Below are 11,658 nucleotides of genomic sequence, written 5' to 3'. Positions count from 1 at the left end.
TAACCTTGGAGGCAAAAAAGTAATAAACTAAAAAGAACTCTCTTTTATCTTTCACACAGAATTCCTAAATGTTAAGAATAGATCACATCTGCTTTATCCTTCCTTCCCCCTTGTCTCTTATTAACTCTTTCCAAAATTTGAGTAACTTAGAGATGCCCCTTTATGCCTCAAATTGTTCTCTGTGTATTTCTGAAAAACAAGGAATTTTTTTACAACAGCCACAGTGCAATGACATGTCAGGAAATTAATACTGATGCTATATTATATCTAATCTTTTTCATGTTTTGTCAATTCTACCAACAATGTCTCTTTTTAACAAAAGAAAATATTCGGTCATGCTTTTCATTTTGTTCTTTTTAGTTTTTAGTCTTTCTTAGTGTTTCATAACATTGACATTTTTGAATAGCAAAGGCTATTTTGTGAACTGTACCATAAGATGGAGTTGTATGATCTTTTCTCATGATTAGGTTCAAGTCACACTTTTAAAAAAGATTTATTATTTATTTATTTACTTATTATGAGAAAAAAATTAGAGGACCACAGAAAACTTCAGCTCTGATGCAATATGGTGTCAAGGGTTGAAGCTACGATATTTGGGGTCTGACAAGCAAGTTGGTGAACTAACAAGCTAAGTTATCTCTGTGACTTTGCTTTCTTTTCTTTCTTTCTTTCTTTTTTTTTTTTTTTTTGCCTCCAGGGTTATTGCTGGGGCTCGGAGCCTGTACTACGAATCCACTGCTCCTGGAGGCCTTTTTCCCCCCTTTATTGTCCTTGTAGTTTTATCGTTGTTGTGGTTATGATTATTGTTGTCATTGATATCATTGTTGTTGAACAGGACAGAGAGAAATAGAGAAATTAGGGCAAGGCAGAAAGGGGGAGAGAAAGACAGACACCTGCAGACCTGCTTCACCGCCTGTGAAGCAACCCCCCTACAGGTGGAGAGCCCGGGGCTCCAACCGGGATCCTTCCATCGGTCCTTGAACTTTGCGCTGTGTGCGCTTAACCTGTTGCACTACTGCCCCACCTCCTACTTTCTTTTCTTTTTCTTTGAAAAAATATTTTATTATCTTTATTTGATAAAGACAGCCAGAAATAGAGAGGGAAGGGGGAGAGAGAAAAACCTGAAACTGCTTCACCATCGCGAAGCTCTCCCCCTACAGGAGGGGACCAGGGGCTCAAATCTGGGTCCTAGTACTTTGTAATGTGAGCGCTTAACCAGGTGTGCCACCACCTGACCCCTTTTCCATTTTTGTTGTTGTTGTTGTTTGTTTTTTTCTTTTTAAATTTTTATATTTATTTATTCCCTTTTGTTGACCTTGTTTTATTGTAGTTATTGTTGTTGTTATTGATGTCATTGTTTTTGGATAGGACAGAGAGAAATGGAGAGAGGATGGGAAGACAGGGAGAAAGATAGACACCTGCAAACCTGCTTCACCGACTGTGAAGTGACTCCCCTGCAGGTGAGGAGCCGGAGTCTCCAACCGGGATCTTTATGCCGGTTCTAGCGTTTAGCGCCACATGCACTTAACCCTCTGCGCTACCGCCCAACGCCGTTTTTTCTTTTCTTTTGGCAGAAGTTCCAAATGAGTGAATCACATAAAATCAATATGTTCAATTATTGATGGTGCTAACTTAAAGCACAAAGAGTTTTATGTCCTATTCATTCACAGTAATAAACTTTCTCAAGTCTTTAGAAAGGAAACGAGGGAGTCGGGTGGTAGCGCAGCGGGTTAAGCGCACGTGGCGCGAAGCGCAAGGACCGGTGTAATGATCCCAGTTCGAGCCCCTGGCTCCCCACCTGCAGGGGGGGGTGTCTGCAAGTGTCTATCTTCCTCCCCCCCTCTCTGTCTTCCCCTCCTCTCTCCATTTCTCTCTGTCCTATCCAACGACAGCAGCAACAACAATAATAATAATAACCACAACAATGATAAAACAACAAGGGCAACAAAAGGGGGGAAAATGGCCTCCAGGAGCAGTGGACTCCTGGTGCAGGCACCGAGCACCGGCAATAACCCTGGAGGCAAAAAAAAAAAAAAGAAGAAGAAGAAGAAGAAAGGAAACGAATGCAGGTGTCTCTCTCAATAGTTAATAAATAATTATTTTAACAAAAAAATATATGCATAAACATGAATGGTGAGGGAAGATTAGTGAATATTTATCATTTGTCTCCACAGTGCATATTATTCCTTTTCCAAGTCACACCTACAATTCCTGCATATAGTTGCCTAGGTTGTGCACTCAAAGGTGGTATCAATCATATTTAAAACTATGAATGCTGAACCTTGGAGTTGTGCAATGCACAACTGTACAGCTGTAACAGCAGACCTGTCCACAGCTCTAATTTTCCTTTGTGATTCACTGCTCACTGTCCCAGTCAGCATAATTTGATAGGCTACTTCCCTATGGCCATGAAACTATAAACCATCCCCATTCCCTTGGCCCCTTGGTGAGCAAAGTAAATATTAACTAGTCCAAAAGTGAATTCCATGACACTTGATAAGAATGTCCATTCTATGTACAAACTATTGTATCTACTGTTGAATGTAAAACATTAATTCCCCAATAAAGAAATTTTTTAAATGTCCATTCTTTCTTTTTAAATAAAAGACCAGAACACCAATCTGTCATTTATGATGTTCTATGTTTTACTTTTTTTAATGTAGTGTCAGAGGTCAAACTCATAATCTCACACATGCAAGGCATGTGCTCTACCACTCAGTCACTTCCCTGGCCTGGTACATTCTTATAGTTTTCCAAACCAAACACCTGACATTAACTTTACCTAATGAGGACAGCAACAATCAAATGTGTCAAAATAAAATATTCATTTTTCTAAGCAATGATGATGATACCTTCACTAATATAAAAATTCTCTGTAGTTGGACTGCAAATAATCTGGTAAATATAGTCTTAGAGGAAAGATTTTCTCTGACAAAAAAATAGAAACTGAACTACCAGCACTGACATAACATCTAAGTAGCCAGTCAATGCTAAAACAAATATAATACACTGGGCAGTAGTGAATTCCCATACTAAAAATGATCAAGCCCAGATTGAGTGATTGCTTACAAATTATGTAATAAAGATATTAAAAGTCCACTAGGGGTTTGGAATATTATATTGCTTATTTGATGTCTTCAGCATGGTCTTTTAAGTAATAAAAATATTCATCATCACACAAACAGAAACACGATACACTATGAGTTAAATAGATTGCATTATCAGTCTGCCTCCAAAACAAAGATGTTTTCCATTACAAGGTATCATTAAACTGAATTGTGATACCAGTATGTCAAAAATATAAACCAGATATGAACAGATTCTTGGTTCTTTTTTTCTCACTATTTTGTTAAATTGTCTATTTCTTTGTGTTATTTTTATTACTAACTTTAAATTTTATGAAGCCTCCACCCATATATTTCCCCCATGTAGCTAAATAAAAGCACACACACTAGAATTTTGTTGAGTGTGTTAGCATGGAAATACATTAAGTTAAAAAGCTTCTGCACAGCAAAAGGAACCACCACCCAAACAAAGAGACACCATATAGAATGGAAGATCTTCACATGCCATACCTCAGATAAAAGGCAAATAACCGGGGGCTGGTTGGTAGCACAGTGGGTTAAACACACATGATCAAAGCACAAAGACCAGCGTAAAGGTCCCAGTTCAAGCCCCTGGCTCCTACCTGCAGGGTCGTCGCTTCACAAGCGGTGAAACAAATCTTCAGATGTCTATCTTTCTCTCCCCTTCTCTGTCTTCCCCTTCTCTCTCGATTTCTCTCTGTCTTTTCCAACAATGACAGCAATAACAACAACAATAAACAACAAAGCAACAACAACAACAAACAACAAGGGCAACAAAAGAGAAAAAATAGCCTCCAGGAGCAGTGGATTCGTAGTGCAGGCACTGAGCCCCAGCAATAACCCTGGAGACAAAAAAAAAAGGGGGGGGGGACAAATAACCAAAATATATAAAGAGCTCACCAAACTCAGCAACAACAACAAAAATGACCCCATTGTAAAATGGGGGGAAGATATGAACAGAATACTCACCAAAGAAGAGATCCAAAAGGCCAAAAGACATGAAAAATTCTCCAAGTCACTGCCAGAGAAATGCAAATATAGACAACAATGAGATACCACTTTACTCCTTTAAGAATGTTACATACCAGAAAAGGTGGTACAACAAATGCTGGAGAGGTTGTGGGAACAAAGGAACCCTCCTGCACTGATGATGGGAATGTGAATTTATCTAACCCCTATGTAGAGCAGTCTGGAGAACTCTCAGAAGACTAGAAATGGACCTGCACTATGACCCTGCAATTCCTCTCCTGGGGATATATCCTAAGGAACATAACACACCATCCAAAAAGATCTGTGTATACCTATGTTCACAGAAGCACAATTTGTCATAGCCAAAACCTGGAAGCAACCCAGGTGTCCAACAACAGATGAGTAGCTAGAAAGTTGTGGTATATGTATATAATGTAATACTATTCAGCTATGAAAAATGATGACTTCACCTTTTTACCTCATCTTGAATGGAGTTGGAAGGAAGCATGTTGAGATAAGCCATAAAGAGAATGATGAATATGGGATGATACCACACACAGATGAAAGTTGAGAAATAAGAACAGAAGGGGAAACATAAAGCAGAACTTGAACTGAGTTTGGTGTATTGGACCAAAGTAAAGGACTCAGGGGTGGTGGGGAGGTAAGATCCTGGAACATGATGGTGGAGGAGGACCTACGCTGTAGGTTGGAGTATTTTTCAGAAAACAGAAATTTTACACATATACCAACAACTGTATTTACTGCTGACTGTAAACCATTAATTCCACCAATAAAAATTAAAAATTAATAAATAAAACATTTAAAATAAAAAAGTACATACACCACACAGTGACTAATTTTTTTGTCATTTATTTTTTCTGCCTCACCAATTTACTTACAGATTTATAGCCCGCTGAATTTCACAGCTTGAAAACTAATGCTTAATCAATACTTTGTATAAATTTATTATGATTTTACTATAAATTATTTTACAATATATTATTTGATGGATGTGGTATAAAACTCTGCTGTATGTAAATGAAAACATTAAGTAAGTTGGTGACATAAAATCAGCTAGAATCCTGATATAGCAGTTTGTGATTGAGAAACTATATAGCATATTTATGTAGCATATGGAAAAACTGTGAAGCATGGAAGTTTTGGTATTAATTCTACAGTTATACTAAATCTCACATGTCATTCAATATCTACAACCCAGACAGATTTAAAGTGCTGGATTTTCACTACTGCATTTAATGCTGAATTATCTATGATGGTGATATTTGAATAAGCCTATCTAAATAAAGCATGCCCAGGCCTCTTGGCATCTGTACATAAAAATCATCTTAACTAATAGGTAGTCTAAACTGGGTAGATTTGTTTCAAACTTCAGAGTTTTTCCAAAATTATTCTAATGTTTTGAGCACCTTTCATCTCTTTTTGGAAATTTACTTAATGTCATTGGTTTAACGTACATAGATTTAACTATGGATTTTGGAGTACAGTTGCATGCCATACCACACCCACTGCCAAAGTGCCAGTACCCCTCCATCACAGTCCATGGGACACTTTTCATTCCATCCCACTCTCCCTCTGGTAAACTTCTGGAGTACAAGAGTTTGTTTTGCTTAGATTTAGCTTATTCACTTGATTTGCTTCTTTATACTCAACACACGAGTGAAAGCATCTGTCATCTGTCTTTCCCCTTCTGACATTTCAGTCAGAATAACCCCTGCCAGTTCCATTAACACTGGTGCAAGTGGCAAGGTGTCATCACTTCTTACAGCTGGATAGTATTCCACTATATATACAGCACATCTCCATATACTCACCTTTGTTGTTGCTTAGATTGTTTAAATATCTTGTCTATTGTAAATAGAGTTGTGATGAGTATACTGCACACCGAGGGTCACTCACATGTGCATTTTTACTGCTCCAGCCCTTTTTTTTTTTTTCCAATCAGATAGAAAGTGGTGGGAACACATAGCACCAAGCTTCCTTCATTGCCATGGCATCTCTCAAGTTGATCCAGGATCAACTAGACCATATGAATGACAGTGCAGGCATCCACCTGGTGAACTATCTCTCCAAGTTATAGATATTTTCTTGAATTGGTGTTTTATATTCTTTGAATGGGTACACAGAAAATGATAGATCACATGGTAGATCTATTTTTTAATCTTTTAAAAATATTAATATGTATTGCATAGAGACAGAGAGAAATCAAGAGGGTAAGGGGACACAGAGAATGGGGGGAGAGAGAAAGAGAGAGAGAATGAGACTTATATCACTGCTTCACCACTCATGAAGCTTTTTCCCTTGCAGATAGGGACTGGGGGCTTGAACCCAGGTCCTTGCACACTGTAACATGTGTGTTTCACTAGGTGAACCACAACCCAACCCCATATCTATTTTTGTTAAGGCCGCACCGCACCAAAGTATGAAATCAGGACCTCGAACATGCCCTATACTGCTGAGTAGCTTTCTTGGCCTTATTTTTTAGAGAGAGTAAGAAACACAGAGGAGGATGTGAGGGCAATTTGGCTGCGACATCTGTCACCCCATTGATCGCCAGGGTTGATTCAGCTGATCTGGCTGGCTAGGCAGGTGTCCCCTTCCTCCCTCACCGCTCCATGTGCATCACTCCCGAAGCTGCGCCCTCGGTGGAAGAGGACAGCCTTCCCCGAATAGAGACGGACTGGTCTTCGGTCAAGGGTATACGAGTAGCTGTGCTCCCCTGCTAGAACCTCCAAACAAGCTCTCAAGAAACACAGAGGAAGGGGAAACAGGAGCTAGGGCTGCAGTGCACCTGGCTGAGCACACATTACAATGGGTAAGGACCCACATTCGAGCTACTAGCTCCCACCTATGGGGGAAAGCTTTGTGACCGGTGAAGCAGTGCTGCAGGTGTCTGTCTGTCTCTCTCCCTATCACCCCCTTCCCTCTCAATTTCTGGCTGTCTCCATCCAATAAAGACTTTTAAAAAAATTTTTTTTAAAGAGAGAAAGGAGAAACATCACAGTGATCATTCCACCTTCCATGAAGTTTCCCTAGAGCTAGTCATGCTGCTCCCATGTGATGCCTGGGCTCCAACTCAGGGCTTCAGGTACAACAGGGTGTGTAAGCTATCACCCAGCCCCCCAAATCTATTTTTTTTCCTCCAGAGTTACTGCTGGGCACGGTACCTGCACCATGAATCCATCGCTCCTGGAGGCCATTTTTTCCCCCTTTTGTTGACCTTGTTGTTGTAGCCTCGTTATGGTTATTATTATTACCATTGTTGATGTTGTTCGTTGTTGGATAGGACAGAGAGAAATGGAGAGAGGAGGGGAAGACAGAGATTGGGAGAGAAAGATAGACACCTGCAGACCTGCTTCACCGCCTGTGAAGCGACTCCCCTGCAGGTGGGGAGCCAGGGGCTGGAACAGGGATCCTTATGCCTTGCGCTTTGCGCCACGTGCACTTAACCCACTGCGCCACCGCCCAACCCCCCCAAATCTATTTTGATCACCTAGCTGTCTGCCATAGACTGGGCCCGTTTTACATTCAGACCAAGAGTGTGTAAGTGCTGCATTTCCTCCACATCCTTGCCATCATTTGTTCTTGGCCTTTTTTATATATGCCATGCTCACAGATGTGAAGTGATAACTGGTTGTGGTTATGATTTGCATTTCCCTGACAATAAGTGATAATATATTGAGTTCTGTTGTGCCTGTTGGCAATTGGTATATCTTCTTCTTCTTCTATTTATTTATTTACTTATTTATTTTGCCTCCAGGGTTATCATTGAGGCTCAGTGCCTGCACTACGAATACACTGCTCCTGGAGGCTATTTTTTCCCTTTTGTTGCCCTTGTTTATCGTTGTTGTTGTTGTTATTGTTGTTGTTATTGCTGTCATTGTTGCTGTGTAGGACAGACAGAAATCGAGAGAGGAAGGGAGACAGAGTGGGGGAGAGAAAGATAGATACCTGCAGACCTGCTTCACTGCTTGTGATGCGACTCCCCTGCAGGTGGGGAGCCAGGGGGCTGGAACCGAGATGTTTATGTTTAGACCAGTCCTTGCGGTTTGCGCCATGTGTGCTTAATCTGCTGCACTACCGCTGGCCCCCAGTATGACTTTTTTAGAGAGGTCTTGGGGCAGGGAAGATAGCATAATGGACATGCAGTTCAGTCCCCTGTACCACCATAAGCTAGAGCTGAGCAGTGTTCTGGTAAAAAAAAAAAAAAAAAAAAAAATGGGGGGGGTAAGCGCACATGGTGCGAAGTGCAAGAACTGGCATAAGGATCCCAGTTCGAGCCCCCTACTTCCCACCTACGGGAGAGTCGCTTCACAAGCGATGAAGCAGGTCTGCAGGTGTCTGTCTGTCTCTCCCCCTTTCTGTCTTCCCCTCCTCTCTCCATTTCTCTCTGTCCTATCCAACAACAACGACATCAATAACAACAATAATAACTACAACAACAATAAAAAAACAACAAGGGCAACAAAAGGGAAAATAAATAAATAAATATAAAAAAACCAAAAAAAAAACTAAATACAATCCATATTTAGACTGTGGAAAACTATAGTGGTTACCTAGGGGGTGGGGGGTAGGTACAGACTTTTTAAAAAATTTCTTTATTGGGGAATTAATGTTTTACATTCAACAGTAAATACAATAGTTTGTACATGCATAACATTCCCCAGTTTTCTGTATAACAATACAATCCGACTAGGTCCTCCTCTGTCATCCTTCTTGGATCTGTATTCTATATATGCTAATTCCAGTTCAGGTTCTACTTGTGTTTTCTTTTCTGATCTTGCTTTTCAACTTCTGCCTGAGAGTGAGATCATCCCATATTCATCCTTCTGTTTCTGACTTATTTCACTTAACTTGAATTTTTCAAGGTCCATCCAAGATCGGATGAAAACGGTGAAGTCACCATTTTTTACAGCTGAGTAATATATATATATATATATATACCACAACTTGCTCAGCCACTCATCTGTTGTTGGACACCTGGGTTGCTTCCAGGTTTTGGCTATTACAAATTGTGCTGCCAAGAACATATGTGTACACAGATCTTTTTGAATGGGTGTGTTGGGTTCCTTACGATATATCCTCAGGAGAGGAATTGCAGGATCATAGGGTAGGTCCATTTCTAGCCTTCTAAGAGTTCTCCAGACTGTTCCCCACAGAGGTTGGACCAATTGACATTCCCACCAGCAGTGTAGGAGGGTTCCTTTGACCCCACACCCTCTCCAGCATTTGCTGCTGTTACCTTTTCTGATGTATGACATTCTCACAGGAGTGAAGTGGTATCTCATTGTTGTCTTTCTTTGCATTTCTCTGACAATCAGAGACTTGGAGCATTTTTTCATGTGTTTCTCGGCCTTTTGGATCTCTTCTGTGGTGAATATTCTGTCCATGTCCTCCCCCCATTTTGGGATGGGGTTATTTGTTGTCTTGTTGTTGAGGGTACAGACTTTTGGTGGCAGGAAAGGTGTGAAATTATAATTCTACTGATTTATGTTCTCATAAATCACTATTAATGTGACATGTCAGAGGGGAAATAGATGTGATACTTCAAGTTCTTGAACTGCCTAGCCCATAGCTCTAAGTACAAACATTTGCTTTAGCCTAAGTAATCAATACCTCAGATTTGTAAGATGATTAAACTCTGACACTGGGTTTAAACGGTTCACGGAGCTCTAAAAATATATATACATATGGGAGTCGGGCGGTAGTGCAGCGGGTTAAGCGCACGTGGTGCAAAGCACAAAGATCAGCATACGGATCCCAGTTCTTGCCCCGGCTCCCCACCTACAGGGGAGTCACTTCACAAGTGGTGAAGCAGGTCTGCAGGTGTCTATCTTTCTCTCCCGCTCTCTGTCTTCCCCTCCTCTCTCCATTTCTCTCTGTCCTATCCAACAACAATGACATCAATAACAATAGCAATAATAACTACAACAATAAAAACAACAAGGGCAACAAAAGGGGATAAATAAATATAAAAAATTTTAAAGTTTAAAATGTAACATTACTTTAACAAATATTTCATTTCAGGTGGTTAAGCATAAATATGATGAATAGCTAAAAGAAATGGCATCTTGTTTCAATTTTCCTATTCTTTTCAGTAAATTTATTTTTTGTAAATCATTTTCTATTATGAAATGACATTAAATTTAAATGTAACTGAAAAGAGAAAAACCAAGTGACTATCCTCATGAATGCATGATAAATTCACAGATGATTTCTACAGATATTTTAAGAATTAATTACAAGGGGTTGGGTAACGGCACAATGAGTAAAGCACATAAGTTACTATACACAAGGACCTGGCTCCTACCTGCAGAAGGAAAGCTTCATGAGCTGTGAAGTAGCCTGTATGTGTCTACCACCCGCCCCATTCCGCCCTATTTCTCTCTGTATCATAAAACAAATATACAGGCCCGCGCAGATAGCATAATGGTTATGCGAAGAGAATCTCCTGCCTGAGGCTCCAAAATTCCAGCTTCAATCCCCCACACCACCATAAGCCAGAGCTGATCAGTGTTCTACTAAACAAAACAAACAAAAAAGTACATATACAGCCTAGTAACATTGTACCTGATTCAGCATACACACTTCAGAGCATAAAGACTCAGATCTAAGCTCCCTTTCCCCACCTGCTGGGAGAAAGCTTCACAAATGGTCAAAGTGCTTTAAATGTCTCTTTCTCTCCCTTTTTCTCTCTCTCTCTCTCTCACCCTTCCCTTTCAGTTTCTCTGCCAGTATCTAAAATAAATCTTTAAAAATTTCTAAATAAAAATAAATACATTTTTTAAAAAATATTTCAAATTGACCTTCTTTCTGAACAAAATGAGTATTTTTTCCCACAAGTAAATATCTCTTCTAAGAAGTCTATTGGCAAAAAGATACAAAATGTACATAGTTATGATGTAAACATCTGAAATAAAATATTGAAACAAATATGAGAAATGAGAAAAGATCTGGGACTGGTAATTATCTGAGGAATAGTATTAAGTTTAATTTGTAAAGATAAACCCTTGTGAAAACTCATGTAAACGGGCCAGGTGGTGGCACACCTAGTTAAGTGCACACACTACATTGCACAAAGACTCAGGTTCAAGCCCCTAGTCCCCACCTGCAGGGGGAAAGCTTCACAAGTGGTAAAGCAGGGCTGCAAGTGTCTCTCTGTCTCTTTCCTTCTCTATCTACCACTCCCATCTCAATTCCTCTGTCTCTATCCAGTAATAAATAATAAATTGAAAATTAAAAAGAAAGAAAAGTCACATAAAATAATTTTTCAGGAGGTCAGGCAGTAGTGCAGCAGTAGCGCACATGGCATGAAGCCCATGTAAGGATCCCAGTTCAAGGCCCTAGCTCCCCACCTGCAGGGGAGTCGCTTCACAGGCGGTGAAGCAGGTCTGCAGTTGTCTATCTTTTTCTCCTCCTCTGTCTTCCCCTCCTCTCTCGATTTCTTTCTGTCCTATCCCACTGACAGCAATAGTAACAATAACAAGGGCAACAAAAATAGGAAAAATGACCTCCAGGAGCAGTGGGTTCGTAGTGCAGACACCAAGCCTCAGTAATAACACTGGAGCCAATAATAATATTAATA

Source organism: Erinaceus europaeus, chromosome 12 (genome assembly GCF_950295315.1).
Source record: "Erinaceus europaeus chromosome 12, mEriEur2.1, whole genome shotgun sequence".
In the NCBI taxonomy this organism is placed as follows: Eukaryota; Metazoa; Chordata; class Mammalia; order Eulipotyphla; family Erinaceidae; genus Erinaceus; species Erinaceus europaeus.
This window is presented reverse-complemented; position numbering follows the sequence as displayed.